General features: G+C 34.4%; 1 long non-coding RNA gene across 3 annotated transcripts in view; it reads left to right on the top strand.

Annotated features, from left to right (window-relative positions):
* LOC124358758 overlaps nt 1-18,051 on the top strand; it is a 99,546-nt gene that overhangs the window by 61,395 nt on the left and 20,100 nt on the right. For all 3 annotated transcript variants that reach the window (XR_006922068.1, XR_006922067.1, XR_006922069.1), the window contains 2 exons: nt 435-488; nt 7,801-7,884. This is a non-coding gene — a long non-coding RNA (uncharacterized LOC124358758). The remainder of the gene's footprint in view (nt 1-434; nt 489-7,800; nt 7,885-18,051) is intronic.

Here is an 18,051-nt window from a genome sequence, read left to right as displayed (position 1 = left end):
GACTGGGTCACACGTTGACGACTCGAGGCTGTACTGCAGTCAGATACAGGAAGTCAGTATTGCCACTGCCGTAGCGATATCAGTTACGGTATGGCAGTATGGCACTGGTACTGAGTATATTTGCTGCAAAAGGCTGATATACTATGCGCTACCAGGAACACTGCAGCGGTTCTCTTTTTGCTGGTCTTTCACATTTTAACTGAGTTTCCATTAGGAACTCTCTGAATGCAGCTCACATTTGCTGATATCATAACTACAGTCTGCCTTGCAACCTCACCACCTTCAAATAACACGTATTTTCTCTACCATAATAAAAACTTATTTTTAGTACAGTGCTGTGGTTTGTTTTAACAACACCCAACACCCTAAAACAGCCCCGGTGATCGGGTATGCATAATTTTATACTAACATTTTATTATGTATTATTGTTTCAGAAAAATGGAGTGGGAAATCGTTGAAGCGCTGAACTCCATATTACCGTTCGTGATGTGAGTATGCCTCTGGAAACAGCCTGAAGTGGTAATTTACAATTAGGTAATTAAGGAAGGCAACACAAGTTAGTTATTTTGAACTGTACTGTTGTTATCGTATTCATTAACACCTGGTTTCAACAAAATAACGATGAAGAGCGGAAATAAAATAGAAATGTCACAAACAATTAAATTTGTAATGAATGATACGAACACAGCAGTGTTCCATAGTTCTAAAACCTAATTTTACTAAGGTTTGGGAGAACATTCGTTAAATTGTCTAGTTAGAATGTCTACAATACACAGCGACATCTGTGTTTTAGTTTGGACTTTGAGTAATCGCTTTTCGTATGAGGTATTTGATCACAGAGGTACATTACTTAGCGAAACTAGGATTTATACAAGAATTATCCAATGTTAGGTAGATTTTTTTAAGTAACGTAACCGGTTTAAGGTGGTCGAAAATTTGTATTTAAAATCATAGACTTTTAAGATAACTTGCCTAAATAAAAATCAGGTAGAAAAACTTAATTGTTTATCTCCTCAGGAGGAAATACAAGTATTTCAAGTAGGAACTCTTGGCAATTTTTTATCAGGATCAAACTGTTCAAGATAAAAAATGCAAATATATGTACATGTATAACTTTATGGGTATAGACTATTTTGGCTTAAAGAAATATTTTTAGTTAAAAATAATTTAAGAATGTGCTTAATATTTTTTTATTTAATAAATTGAATGCTGTAAAAAGTTTACAACCGTAAATCGATATGATAAGGTTATCAATTTATTGAGATTTATTTAGATTTCTTGATATTTCAAATCACTGTAATGTGGACATGAATAACTTTCTCTTTTGCGCTTTTCTTGCTTAATCTTTACCACTTTCTCCATAAGATACAACAAAGCGTTATCGATCCTCCGACATTTCCCACCTTCGCTGCCCCCTATCTCGCGCGAGCCAGTGCCATTTCGCTCCCATATTTCAGCCACTATCAGGGGTGGCTAACGCTATATGGGGTTTAATGGCAGCTATAACGCTGTTACCCCCCTCCCTCAACCAGGCCTTGTTATATTTCATCAGTTACCGCCAACCTTTAGACTCCTCTTACTCTCTAATTGAAATGTTATAATGCATAATTAAATCTGAATCTCGGAAAAGGGAAGTTTGCTCGGCACACCTTGCAATGGTGAGGAGTGTATCCTGTGTCTGCGCGCGCGCGTGTATGTGTGTGTACTAATGGTAAGTATATAGAGTTAACAAATTGTCAAACATTGCGCTCTCTGTTTTCACGCACTCTGTCAGCAACGATTACATCGTTTAATGACGATTCATAATTCAATACGTGAGCGCTTCGATTTACGAAAGCGTTTATAGTGAGGTTTTATCGTATTAGCCGCAGTATAAAGTATTTCAAGGACGTTAAACAATTAAACAAATAATACTGTCGTATTAATAAATATTTTATGCGTTCTATTCGTTAAAAATATATTATGCAATATTGTAAAGTGAGGGCAAAAAAGCACACTAATAATTTAGAGTAGAAATTATTTTAGATAAATTTGGAAATACAATTTTCAAAACTTGTCTAGCAATAATTAAATAAAAAATTGTTCAAGTACTATTTTTTCGTTGTGTTCTCTTCACTTATTTTGAGATCGTCCAATCGTCGCATGAAAGTAATTTCATCACTAGAACTAACACGATTTGATCATTAAACATAGAACCATAACCAATCTTGCAGACGATAAATATATTCATGGCCGCTTTTAATCAACGACAAAGGTAACTTAATTATTAAAATTTGCATAAGCCTTAAATACGCTGAAAGGAAATCCTTCGTTGGAAGGAGTTAAGTCGTTGTCTCGTTTGGCCCCGGACAAAGATAATAGAGTAAATGAGGCAGAACAAAAAGGTAGTCGGCTTTGACTTGTTAACTTTGTATTGCACACCCAATCGCTACAGCGTGGGAGTCATCGTTTACCAGGAAGATACTCATTTGTCTCGAGAAATATTATGTATTGTGTAGTTTTCTCTCTTGTGTGCCATATCCTCGTACATAAGATTCACATACGATAAAATATTCCTAATATAAAAGCATACATAATTTAATTTTTTTAAATAAAGATTCGGTCATTCTGAAAATTCACCGGAAGCCTTTTGGTCCAAATGCATTGAAATAGTTGTTGGTCTACAAACTAGAAATGTTAAGAGAATGTAAAACAATTAACCTAAACTTTAAAACCAAAAGCAGCAAAACATAAACAACTCCTGTTAAAACAGGAGTCATTTTAAACTGCCAAATTTATTTTCATTATATCAATATTTTATCTTGTTAAAACTTGAATTTAGATACGATTTTACCTACATTTTAGTTTTTTCTGCCCTTTATACCTTTAGATACGTACAGTAGATGAAAGCGGCGTCAATCTTTGGATGAGCTAGGATAGCACACATTCAAACCCTGTCTGGTACCTTTGCAGTATTTATCAGTATTCTCGAATTTGTACTGTACTGATGATGATGATAGCAGCGTTAGTATTTAGGATGATCTTATTTCAAAAGCCGCTTAATGTAAATCTCATATGCCGTTAACATATGCGTAACCAGATAAGATCGTCTTATTGTGTTAGTACAGAATACATAAACGGGCCTAATTGTATTATATAAAATTTGCCTCTTCGTCTATTTGCCTAGCGAACTTTTCTATATGAAATTCCAAATGAGACATAATCATTGAGCTGTTTAATATCAACAATAAAGTAAGGTAAATTACAAGTCGGCTCCAGAAAAGGTTTAAACTTGTTTACAAACAACATTCTAACGCCGAATTAAACATCCAACACGAAGCTGTATTTGTATGAGACCACATAACATCTTTATTTTCAGGTATATTATGCAGTTATAATTCTATACTATTGTCGCTTGTGTTAAAAATATAATTAGCACTGTTAAGCACTTAGAACGCAGGCCTTAATTGCAGAAGTATTATACTGGATTGTTATTGACCCACAGATTCCTTATTGTATTTCATAAACCATTTCCTTACTAATACTACTGCTTGAAACATAAGCCTGAGTATACATTGTCTAAACGGTAACACGTGCTTTAATTCTGAGATATTACAGACATTTGCAAACATGGCTCTTAATAGTGTTTTGACAATAGGACGATTTTATTAATGCATAACAGTAACGATTGAGCAAGTCGGAGAAAAAAACTACGGATTTTATTTCATATTTCTTATTGGCTTCCAACTCAAATTAAATCAAATTTACTAATTTTATGTTGCAGCACACTTCATGATACAGAGTGGCCATTCCATTATACCAGTCTACAAAAAAGTTCAACGAACGTATTTCCTCTATGTTGTTCCATATTACTTTATACTTACACCATAAACTAACAGTTTGCTTAAGGACATTGTTGTGCACCAGAGAATGGGGTAGTGTTGTTTTGTTTTACATGTACATATAGAGACAAGTATAAACTCTCATATTTGTTCTAGATATTTCGTGATTGCTCAAAATATACAAACTCTTTGTTACGTAATAAAGTAATAATAATTAATCGATACTGGACATTTTAAAACACCTCTATTCCATGTTTCTTTAATGTCATAAAATGCATCCTTTCTTGCAGATATCCGGTATGAGATTTTAGATATCAGATGCAGTCAGAGTTTTGAGATCTTTTAATAAGATACTTAAAGGTCCCCAGTTTTTAAGACTGCAATCTTTAACATTTATAATATAAATAAATATATATATATATTATTTATTTATTATGATGTAAAGGGTAAGTCACCGAAGAAATGTAAGATCGAATAAAAATAAATATGTGTTCTATATATATTTACTCATTAATCTTGAGTTATTTTGACTTTTCTTTCAACTACTTTCGTCTCCTTCTCACCACACTCCAGAGACTTTCTACGAATCACATTAAAGATGACATATTTTCGCTGAAATAACTCCAGCTCTATAAGTACTGGGAATTACGTTATCTCTGAGATAAACACCTACTGAGTAATACACGTTCTATAATGCTGAATTGATGTAGTTACAATATTTCAAAGCTAACATTGCAATTCAAAGAATTCCTCAATTCTAATCTTCTCCTGACAGGATTCCGTGTAATTGGTTCATATCTTCGGAGATCATGACTCCAAAATCATAATCCTTCGGTTTTGAAAGAGTATAATTTATGACGACTGGAGACATGAGATATTTTGTAAAGTTCAAGAGTTTTGTGGTTAAATGTTTGTATTATATACAATTGAAAACTACACAAAACATCCTTTTTTATTGTCTCAAAAAAATATATTTGTATTTTTTTATTTGCCTACTTTTAGATATTTTTACTCTCATTTACGTGAATCATTCTATTACTTTTTTTATAAATTTTATTGATTGGATTAATAAGCACTAATTATGATAAAGAAGATCTTAAATTCAATAAGAGTGTTAAGAAAATCGAACTTGGATTTGCCCAAGTTTAAAACGAAGGTGTATTTAATAAATATTAATATATAACATAGCCTATAATGAATGTTTTCAGTGAGTATTTTCAGCATATAAGTAATACCTACTATTTTATATATACAGTAATTATTAAAATAATAACGTTTCTATGTTTATTATCTTTTCTATGTTTGTTACCTTTACTATGTTTGTTGCCTTAAAATGAGCTTATATAATTTCAGCTCTCAAAACTACTTGATCCTAAAATTACTTATGCTTACTTGTGTTAATATATCGACCATTTTAAGGGCCAAAACAAGAAGACATATATTATTAGAGTTTTAACATAATTCATTCGTGGTTTATATTTAAAACAGCATCCATAACTACATAGTCAACAATCATATGTTTGGAGTTGAACTTTTTAGAATTTATTAGAACTTAGGAGAATTTACTATATTTTTTTAAACCAGTATGAAGGCCTCCACTATTTATTTCCGTATTTATAAAAAATTCCCATCAATTGAAAAATGTTTGAAATATCCAATAGCGTTATCTACGAGTACAAACAACTCCTCGAGGAATCACTTTGCTATGTGTTTCAGAAACACAAGACAAGGTTATTTTGCTAACGTAAAATATTCAGAAAAGAGCTTCACGTTTGATTAGCGCACAATAAAACGTCAAACGGCATGATAAAAAGTTCGGCCTCAAGCGAGACAGATAAGTTCTTTATTGTAGCAAGTGGACAGAGTGGGAGAGAAGGAAGGAAGACAGAGAGGGAGAGGAACGGGAGAGAGGGACGGAGTGATAGAGAGAGAGGGAGGGTGAGCATGTGTGGGGGTGGCAGGTACGTCAGGTCAGACGGTTTCGGTAGTACGTGGGCCACAATCGATATAGCCATGGTTTCCGAGGGGTGGCGGCGTGGAGGGGCTGAGGTTATACATCATATAACATACATGCAAGCATGATCAATAAGCTCTGCTATTGGTCCATTGGATTTTACATCCCACCCCTCGGCGGGGTGCCCACACCCTCCCCCGCCCGCTCCCCCGCGGCTAACTCCATCGCTGCTAATGCGAAATGGTCCTTCACCAGATATTGCTACATCACTGGAAAAGAAAGGCAATCGGTAATTTTGTAATTATCCGAGTCCGACTGAGACTTAAACAGCTTCCCGCGCGAAATAAAAATGCGCGGCAAATCAGTCTCTTTGCACTGGATGGACTTTTATACTGCTCTGTCGTTCCCTCTCTTTATGGTTCCAGCAGATGTTGTTATTAATTACCCACAACTTTGAACTGAATCACTTCTCTAAGGCTCCATGATCGCCTAGTCGACTGTTCCACTATAAAACCCGTTCTATACTTATTGTGATAAATACATTTCCAATATTCCGATGAGTGAGTACAAATAAAACAATCAAAATTATTCATAGGATATTTTATCTGTATACTTTCGAGTAAACTTTTATCATATACATAAATAGTACTGTTCACAAAATATTTTCTATCAAACAAGACAATGGAGATAAGTACAAATATTTGTTTATCTTCTAAGAAGATACATTTCTTTTGTAGTTCCTACCTACTTATTCTATTGTTTTCATATTTTCTACTTCGTAAACATAAGCAGTTACTCTAATGAAAATTTAACTGACAATACGGATATCTTTGAGATATTTAATACAGTAGTATACGTTTGCTTTTTGCTAATAAAAATGCATTCATCTTGAAAGAAAATCGTTTAACTATCCGAAGGTTCTGTCTTTTGAAATTTCGTTTCAATGAAGGATAATTTAGAAAGGGTACATAATCTAAATGATAATTATATTTTATAAGGTGATGGAAGTCATTATGCGTAAACATCTACACATTACTGTACAACACTTCTACCTGTTCTACCTGTTTGTATTTATAAACATCCACAATTCATTCAATTACCATCAATTCAATCTACTCTTAGGTTATAAATTTGTCATTCGTTTATGTTCTTTGTGGAAATAGTTGCAATCTTTCAAGAAAATAACATAACAACTTTCGAACATACTCATACCACATACATAACAATTTTCATTGCGTCTCCAAATTATGTGTTTTCGAAAAAACATCACAACCTCGAATGTGAGGAATTTTGTCTACAATTAAGTGCAGGTTCAGTAGATAATTCTTAAAATCTCTACTTTCACAAACAGCCCTTTCAGAGTATTTTGAAAGTTTATAGCCACTTATAACGATCATCAACTAGTTTCATCCAGAGATTCTGAAACAATTATTCAATAGTGATAAGAAAGTGAGTGATCAAAAGAACAGTGATAGGAAACCTCACCTAGCTATCAAATATGTGCAAAAGATCTAAGGCCAATGATTTGACTGGTAACATTAATATTTCTTTTAAAAACGTATAATTTTTATGAAGTAATTTATTAAATTTAAGAACCCAAACGTGTTTTATTGAATTAACACATCTCAATTTCCTTATTTAGATATTTGTTTTATGAACAATAATAAATTGAGATAAAAGCAATGTGCTGATAGATTATAATTTGAAATCAAGTTCATTAAACCCTTACACTCATTTTTAAATTCTCTTGAGTAGCTTTTTACCATTTCTGAAAACATTTAATCATGGCTATTATAATAAATCTCAATTAACGTTATATGTTAACAATATTGTAACATTAAGATTGAAATATTGTATTCCAAAGGTTCACTAGTTCACGTGCCAGAATGTATTATTTAAAATTTCAGTTTCATTTAATTTTCCTTATTTTAGTACCATATAAGTCTTTCAAAAATTCAAGTAAACTCGACTTAAAGTAATTCTTATACAAAATATACCAAATTCGTAACTATTTTTATTATTTAGGACTGAAACTGTGCTGTCTGGCGAACACCACTTTTCCAAGTACAAGAGAAGTCGGTAATTAGTGACGAGGGAATAAGTAAGTCAGTAAGTACTTTTATTTGTTAATGCTTTTTATCACTGTTACGAAATAAATTTTGGATGTTAAACTAATTTGAAATGTATAGTTATTAAATAAATCTATAACAGTAAAATATACACTAATAATGTATACAGGCAAACCACTCTTAAATATATGCATCTTGTTTTTATTTTATATATATATATATATATATATATATATATATATATATTACATTTAGGTAATATAATAATACATTGGCATGACTTAACTTACTAAATATGTATACAAGGAAGTATAACAGTATTTTAATTTTATAGTCCATTTCACTTTAATCTTTAACATAATTTAATGTTTTATTGACCTGTTACTAATAGCGTTTATTTCATACAGTTATATACTTTTTTTAAAGTAGTATTTTATTTTTGATATGTCTCCGTGACCAATATACAAGAGCGTATTTTAAACATGAAACTAACTGTTGAAATTGTATTTATTTAGGGGAAATTAAAATTTCAAGCATTTATATTCAACTTGGTGATACACTATATAAATAGGAGTTTAAGTAGATAATTATATGTTTTAGCCTATCGAATTATTCAACTTATTTTCATATTCTAATTTGGTGGATGTCTGTGTAAAGTCATTGTTTGTATTATATTGCATGACAATTTTAATGTTGTTCTTCTTTACATTCGAAACATCTATTCTATTCTGTATTCTTATGATGTTTACAAAATGTAACCGAAAATGATAGTAAAATAACAATTTTAGACAAAACTTATTATAATACACAATACTGCTATGGGCAAATAATCTAGACATGTTAGCTATCCTTATGTATAACATAATCCACAATATATATGTAATAAATAAGTGACAGTAAAATAGATTTATGTATAAAAGTAAGATTTTATACATGTATCAGATGTTAAGTGGAACTTTAAATTAATAGGTTTATTATAAAGTAAATTATATGGGTGATATATTTTAGTAATGTAATTTAAAATTATGGCCATACAAGTGTTTATTTTTAATTTTTAATGGCACAACAAGAATAAAAGTAATTGGAATATTAATTTTCTACATATACCATTAACAAATTTATAAAATTATCACTAGTTTTATGTGGTTGATACTTTATACTCATCCAGTTAGGTCAAGATCAAAACAAGTCCTTATTAGTTTGAGGTTTCTTTTTAACAAATTAAAGGTGTAACCGAAGAAGGACGAATTTTGTATATTTCGCTGTAACCCATTTCTGTGCATCCTAACACTGAAGTTTAGTGTAATATATTATAATGAATGCGGAGAAGCCAGGCTGGTGGCGGCAAACGGACCGAAACGTATCAGCGGAGTATAGGAGAGATTGCGAGAGCGAGATGTAAATACGTAGAATACTGGAGTAATGAACAGAGCCATTTGTAGGGCGACTAATGGCAAGTATTTAGACATGGAATCAGTCGAAGCACCTGAGACCCATTAATTAGTACATTAATCATGTGCGCAAGAGCCGAACAGATCGCGGGTCTCCGCCCTGCCCGGGCACCAGCCTCGCCCTCGCCTGCATGTCTAGCAGCGGTACTTAACCACTTCGACAGGTTATACCTTAACCCCTCCCTTACCCCCTCGTCACCCACCCACATCCCACCGGCGGTAATCATACACTTTTAATTAATAGTTAGTGCCCTTGAGGGACGGATACTTTAATCTGTGTGTAATAAACATTTTATAAGATCTTTGATTTTAATGTAATGGCTGAACGGTGGATAGACATCAAATCGCATAACTACTCTAAAGTCAGTACCTGATGTCTGTGGTAAATATACGTAGTAATAATTTAATTTTCCAAAGCAAAATTATAATTTACGGATAAAATTCTTGTAAATAATTGTAAATATAATTTTTCAATGGTTTAGTGTTTTTAATATGATCCCCAATAATTTCAATTGATGACATTACCAACACATTTCTGTATAGTCTTCGCCCTGCAGTACATGTATGTGCGCCACCACAAATTTACAGGTGCCGGAAGCCAGACAGACTCCGATCTCGTGTTTTACACGCCAACAATATTAATTACCTCGGGAGGATGCGGAGGATGCGACAGCGGAAAAAGAACGACGTCGGAAACAAAGACAAAGCGTGCAAACAAAAGCCAGAAGACAATAAAAGCGAGACAAAAGGGACTTAGTTAACACTCGACAAAAGAGCAAACCGGCCAACTTTGTTTAAGATTATTGTACTCGCGAGTGTCGGGCAACAATACAAAGAGAGCACCACTTGTGAGTTTGTTTAAGTCTACCTCTGAATGTCTCTTTTATGCCAGGTGATACTAACAAAGCTGAGCGTTCGGGCACAATGTCTCCGCGGTGTGAAGCGACGTCGTGTCTTCCAGCCCAGTGCAGTCGTTACTGATAACAGACACACCTGTGCTAACATGCCGACTTTTATAACGAGCCTCAACCTGACTATAACCACGGATACACTGTGGCTCGACACGACGTAGTGTCTTCCAGCCCAGTGCAGTCGTTACTGATAACAGACACACCTGTGCTAACATGCCGACTTTTATAACGAGCCTCAACCTCACTATAACCACGGATACACTGTGGTACGTCGCGACGCCATGTCTTCCAGCCCAGTGCAGTCGTTACTGATAACAGACACACCTGTGCTAACATGCCGACTTTTATAACGAGCCTCAACCTGACTATAACCACGGATACACTGTGGCTCGACACGACGTAGTGTCTTCCAGCCCAGTGCAGTCGTTACTGATAACAGACACACCTGTGCTAACATGCCGACTTTTATAACGAGCCTCAACCTCACTATAACCACGGATACACTGTGGTACGTCGCGACGCCATGTCTTCCAGCCCAGTGCAGTCGTTACTGATAACAGACACACCTGTGCTAACATGCCGACTTTTATAACGAGCCTCAACCTGACTATAACCACGGATACACTGTGGCACGATGCGACGTCGTGTCTTCCAACCCAATAACAACACCTGAGCCAACATGCCTACTTTTATAACGAGCCTCAAACTGACTATAACCACGGATACACTGTGGCTCGACACTACGTCGTGTCTTCCAGCCCAGTGCAGTCGTTACTGATAACAGACACACCTGGGCTAAAATGCCGACTTTTATAACGAGCCTCAACCTGACTATAACCACGGATACACTGTGGCACGACACGACGCCGTGTCTTCCAGCCCAGTGCAGTCGTTACTGATAACAGACACACCTGTGCTAACATGCCGACTTTTATAACGAGCCTCAACCTGACTATAACCACGGATACACTATGGCACGACGCGACGTCGTGTCTTCCAGCCCAGTGCAGTCGTTACTCGTAACAGACACACCTGGGCTAAAATGCAGACTTTTATAACGAGCCTCAACCTGACTATAACCACGGATACACTATGGCACGACGCGACGCCATGTCTTCCAGCCCAGTGCAGTCGTTACTGATAACAGACACACCTGTGCTAAAATGCCGACTTTTATAACGAGCCTCAACCTGACTATAACCACGGATACACTGTGGCACGTCGCGACGCCGTGTCTTCCAGCCCAGTGCAGTCGTTACTGATAACAGACACACCTGTGCTAACATGCCGACTTTTATAACGAGCCTCAACCTGACTATAACCACGGATACACTGTGGCTCGACGCGACGCCGTGTCTTCCAGCCCAGTGCAGTCGTTACTGATAACAGACACACCTGGGCTAACATGCTGACTTTTATACGCTATGGAAATTCAGAGACAATTTCATCTTCAATAACTTTGCATTTTTTCCAAGAGAATTGAAGTTCGGATTCTATATAGAGTCTTCAAGCTAGCATCTGATGAAATAATAGCGGCAAAACAACTTGGCTGATACAACAACCCGTAATTAGTTGCACTGTTATAGACTGTCTGTAGATAGGAAGTGGAATATATTACCTTTCTAGTAATCTCAACATACATCGAGAATATAACACCCTTTCGTTGTCTATGAACAACTAAAGGATTCTAACTCTCACTTTGAAAGTCAATTGACATATCTGTCTCAAAAACATTGCTACCACATTACAAAACGAGTTTGGGTGGGTTGAATGGTAACTTATCTGGGTGGTATCGAGACGAGGTCCAGACCTAAACTGCACTGCAAGATTCAGACTACAGTTAAGGATAATGTTGACAAGTATTCCGAGGTGTATTAGCTTTACCATCTTTAAATTACACTATTTTGTGTAACACATGTTTTCGCGCAATGGCGGCTACTCCAACACACTTCATTCAATGATTGTCTGTCAAACCACTGCCTCAAAGCTGGTTACATTCCTTAATGACAATTGAGTGAACCTAGGTGATAAGTAATCTAATGTTATGAGGACCTCAATATCACCCTACTTCATGCTGACAGTTCTTGAAAGAAACGGAATAAACGCATGATCTCTTTTATGGAGGTTTTATATTAACTGATCAACTGTAACTAAATTGATTAAATATCTTAAAAATGGTTTAACTAGAGTAAATCCAAAGACCTATAGAAGTAAAATCCTTCTTAGTTTTTAAGTACGATAAATTAAATTAATTCTTTTTTACGACTTTAATTAATTTCATTCTGAATTGTTTTTGTAATATTTAATAGTTAAGGCTTTTTTGTGTCACAGCTTCGTTTAAAACCGTCATTGTGTTGTTGTCTGGAATATCTATAATTAAGATTGTTCCTTGTCATTAAGGGCTAAAAAATGTTTAGCTTAGAAAGCTAAAAATAAAAACGCGAATATTTAGCACTGAGTTATTTTATAAATTCATTTTGCAGTTTTAGTTTTACAACTTTGATTTGGATATTTTATTAAATTCTACTTTATACAACATCGTATTACACCATACGAGGTGGTTTCAACATAATTCGTGCTAAAACATAATATTTAAACTCGTTCCTTCAATCTCAGCATATATTATATGATCTAATACTCCAGAGGGTTTAAACTTAGGGTCGGAATCCATCAGGTGCACATTAACGATTCAGAATCCAGCTCCGCCCAGCTCGATACAAACTATCAGGGTAAACTTCGTAATTGGAACTGTATCCTTGTATAAATTATGGGGGAAGGACAAACTCTGTCCACATTAATTAGGAAGCCCTCACGCATGCCCTGGTGGGGATCAAACCCTTTAGGCCCGACTAAGCAGGGATTTGGTAAATTGCGAAGCTGTAGCCCAATATCGCAACTTAGTCGAGCGCTCCGCTGCCGCTGCTTCGACCCCTGTTTGTGTTTTATGGCCCAAGGGTTGCTGATTATTTCCCCGCCTCATTTACTTCTTCTTTTGATGTTAGGTGCTTCGCTCCTAATGGATGTTTCCCATTTTGATATTTAATGTCCTATAATATTTTCATATGTTTTACGTATGGAAGTACAGTCTAAATAGCACCCGTATTTTTATGTTTCAAATCGTCAGGGCAAAATTAAGTCCAAAGTTATAGTACTTTGCTTCTTTGTGTAGCTGTTATATAACGTTTATAATTTCTGTCTACCACCGTGTGAAATATTTGTGTACAAATACCATGTACCACGTAACAATGTCACAACAAAACATGAAGTGGTTAATTTATACAAGTTATTTTTGGCTACCATTTTTACTTGTAAAATATTGGTATAAGAATTTTACATTGTTTCATCAAAACTTCTATAAAATATCAATATTTTAAAAACTTTTATCTGACGTCATGCAACAGGCAACTACTATACTATGTATATGAATAAATTATATTTTCCTAAGTTACATATTTAAGATCGATTGAGTTCCAGAAGTTCCTGTTTACTGACATTTTCGGTTACTGCATCTACATAATAAATCTAACAAATAATCTGCATAATTTTAAGACTCTATGGGCTTTCGATAAATTTATTACGTGGCCTCTGGAAAAGTAAATGTTATGAGAATGTTCTATCTGGCTCTCACAAGTACCTAGATCTCAACGCCTCTAGTTGCCATCACTCTCTGATCTGCTTTAATACCGACAGAAGTTTAGAAGCCTTCGGCCTCCTTCAGGTTTGAGAGCCTTGATCTTTCTGTAATTATCTGGTTTTTGGGATCCCTACACTCTAAAGGTTTTAGTCTGGGGCTTAACCTTTACAAATCCGATCTCTGTAACATTACGTTTCTTATAAATCGAGGTATTGCAAAGCCTTTTTTCTGAGACCATCTCAGCCGTAGCACGGAATACTCCACATCATAGAAAACTTCTTGAAGCCTCTAGGATTCCTAACATATATCACTCTGGTATGACCTGACAGTTGAATGTTTTTTAATCACTCAGACCACCAAGCATTTCGTAAATCCTCTTTTGGACCATTCAGATTATGGAAACTTATTACTGAAGGTTTAAGAACAAATTTAAACGTATATATACATTTGTACGCTTAAATTGTACTTTACAAATTTAAATATTGATAGTGTAAAGATAGTCGTTTATATTTTGATAATATAATACTTTAACAGTTAAATAGGCAAAGTTCTAAAGGTATTAAACTAGAATATAATGATGAACAAATACATTATATTAATAATGCGAACCTTACATTGGAGGTTTTAGTCCACGTCTAAATAATTGTTAAAAACAAATTAGCAGTGATACAAAATATGTTAGTTAATTTCTAAAAATGGTTTTTTGATTTCTTTTTAGTATGGTCGAAGAATTGTTTAATACTTGTTCCCAAATATTTTTTGTTCAATTTTTAAAACATGCCAAAAATATACTTGAGAGCTTAGTGATTGAATATTATATTTATACTTGTAACCAGTTATAAATATATTTTAGTTAACGGAGTATAAAACATCTTATGATGTGCCATTGCTAATGTTGGACTGTTTTATCAATAAATTATTACTATCCAGAGTTCAGCTCACTCCACGTTAAATTATTAGCAATACAACTATTATCTTAAATATTTTTGCTTATATTTGAGGTATGAGTATACCACACCATGCGTCACATAACGGACCTCACTGAGGCTGCATAGAAAATCTCCAAACTATAGCTCATTTCGTTCTAGGTATGTCCTGCAAACAGATAGACAGACAGACAATCGTACATAGAAGAAACGTTTTTACATTCCCCCGATAGACAAAGAAAAATTGTGTCATTTACTGAGGCTTCAATGATGCTCGCCCAAATTCCAGGGTTGGACATTCACCACCATAAACCTCCTTGTCTGTTTTAGAATAAAGTTGAACATTTATATTCTTCAGATGGAATATTATATTTAGGTAGTTATGCTACATGAGTTACTACTTCACTATGACCACATAGTGGTGCACCTCAAAAGTAGATATTTAAATCACAACATTCAAATAAATTTTCTTCAATAATGTAGAATATTATTTATACGGAAAACGGCAAAATATAATTGTTAATTCTGAATGGATAACAATTGATTTAAAATATTTGAACCGAATAATATAACTGAAATAAAAACTCATTCAACAGTTGCTGGAGAAGCCACAGATTAAAACAAGAAAGGAAATTATTAGCATAATTATCTCGTGAATCTCTTAACGGCCCGACGCTATAAACTGAGCAACAACAGACGCAAAGTCATAAAAAGCGTCATTAAACCAGCTCAAGGAGGGAGTGAGTGAATAATTTAAAGATGTCACCCACTTGTTAGACTCGACTTCAATTAGATGAGCTGTTCGTGCGAATGCAACCACTTTTATTCGATTTAACAAGTCACAATAAACAAATCCCACTGTTGGTGGACGCTCAGTTCGTTCACTTGTATGGGCCGTCTCTTTGATTTTTGTTACCTAATCGAAAAGTTTTAAACCTCCTTTTAATAATATATTAATACAATTAAAACTATGGTCCTTTATGCAATTCACACACAAATTGATGTTTGAGGTTGAATGGTAGAGAGAGCTTAATAGCCCTAACACTGCCTCTATAATAAAGGCATATTTCATTTTCATTTCATTGTCCACCGTTTTAAGACCGGGAGGCCAACACGGTCTTTGAGGAGAATAGTAATGCAGACATCATGAGGTTTACGTCACTTATTATAATGAATTATATTAATTACCTCATTAATAAAATACATTGATACGTTTTGTAACTTAATGACATCATGGAAAACAATTCCTAAATCACAATTTGTTTAGCTTTGACATTTAGTATCATTTAATAAGAAATACTGAATTTTAGTTTGAAAAACAATAAAAACTATTCTGTATAAAAATTTATTTTAAATTCGAAACTAAACCATTTTAATTGAATATTTATTATAAAGACTTTACTAAACTAGCGTAAACAAATAAGAGTTTAGTTTATGTATATTTTCCAATGTAGAATCTTGTATTAATTGAGATGTGTTACACATACCAATACAATACATTTATTGCACCTAAGGTTTTTAACACTTGTTAAAACGACAATTTGGAAAAATAAATAGTCCTTTCGGCTTGGTGGGAGGAAGTAGGTAGATGTTGTGACAACTGAAACACTAATAATTTATTTCTCATGCGATTTACATGTACCCAATATCTCAAACAACGTTGGAGAGACAACCATTTTTTAACAAGTTTAGCTAATATCAAATGTATTTGAAAACAATTTGTTGAGTTTTCTACATCTATATATAATTGAGTTGTGGTTTTGTTCTTAATTTGAATGGCTGCCATATTGGAACTAAATTGTATACTGAGATGACCAACGACATTAGCCAATATATTTTTTATAAATATCAATTGTGTGTTAAGTTTGAACCTGTTTCAGCATTTATTTCTCCGGACCTTGGTGCCATAATAATTCTTATGTAACATATGTAATCGATATTTCGAAACCCGCTATCAGAATTACACAATACTTCTCATTTTAATCTAGGTTCAAAAATAACTTAGCTGTGATTTTTTTGTACAAGTTTGAACTGATGCCATATTGAAACGAAATGGCGTACGAAACCGGCCAACGAGTTTAACCAAAATTCTTATAATATACATTTATGCACCAAGTTTTAACTTGTTTTGGCTTTTTTGGGACATTTATCGCTTTTACAAGCCACGGAAAGGGGGGATGTTTTCATGTCTGTGTCATATTCAATGAAGTTATGCAGAAATATTCGGGTAGCACTACCATGAGAACAGTTGCAATACGCTGATTATGTATATACAAAACTCTACCAAAACGTTCTCGTAAAATAATATATTACAAGTAACATTAGCTTAGAAGGTGGTAAATATATCTCCTAACAATTTAAAATGCTTGCTGACAATTCAAATGTTTTAGTAAGAGTTACTATGACATAGTTTTGTTTTGCTGTAAACAGCTTCTCTTAGTACTTAAATTTCACATCATTCTTTCATTATCTATTATGAAAAATTGTAAATACCTTAATAAACTACTTGAAACAAGCTCGTCTCACAATAACCACCAACAACAATCACAACAAACCGTACAGAGAGGTACATGAAAGTCTGTCTTCCCTACACCATTTGTTTGCTTCCATGCATTCAGTGTTCATAATGGGAAACAAAATTTAATAAGGCCTCTCGGTAGTCATTATATTCCACGCAAAGCTTTGGTCCTATTGTTCACCAATAAAACCCATCTGTAATAAGAAAGGCGATGCCTTACAGTGAACGTACGGCGGTGGAGGGAGGAGGCAATATGGCGGACAAGACGTCTTTGTCTTGGCTAGACTTAATTAAACCTGGATAAACGATAACAAGGCCCAGATATGAAACAATTTTAATAAAATGTTGGGGAGTGGGCTTAGACGACAATACGCTCGAGTACAGGACGCGCGGCTAGTCTGATAGCGGGCGTGACGAGACTCGCGCTCGTTATACGCCCATTGTTGTCGACGGCAAACACATTTCGCTAGACTTAAAACTTCACATTCAATAGCAAGCTACTCCATACAACAATGGATCCATTTTTAAATCAGTTTCTAATAAACAAACCTAAGGTAACGTTTGTTGTGAGCGTTCTTGGCCGTCACTGTTTATAAACCTTCCTTTTAATGACATAATCACTTCAAATAAGTAATTATTATACTTGTCATTACAATGGATAGTATGCCATACATTACAAAAAGAGGAATTAAATATTAAGACGTCTTATGTACTGTATAAACTGCTACTCATGAGGAGGTTTACCAACAAAGAGGCAGCATTTTGAT

The sequence above is a fragment of the Homalodisca vitripennis genome, chromosome 3, assembly GCF_021130785.1.
Source record: "Homalodisca vitripennis isolate AUS2020 chromosome 3, UT_GWSS_2.1, whole genome shotgun sequence".
NCBI lineage: Eukaryota > Metazoa > Arthropoda > Insecta > Hemiptera > Cicadellidae > Homalodisca > Homalodisca vitripennis.
This window is presented reverse-complemented; position numbering and strand designations above follow the sequence as displayed.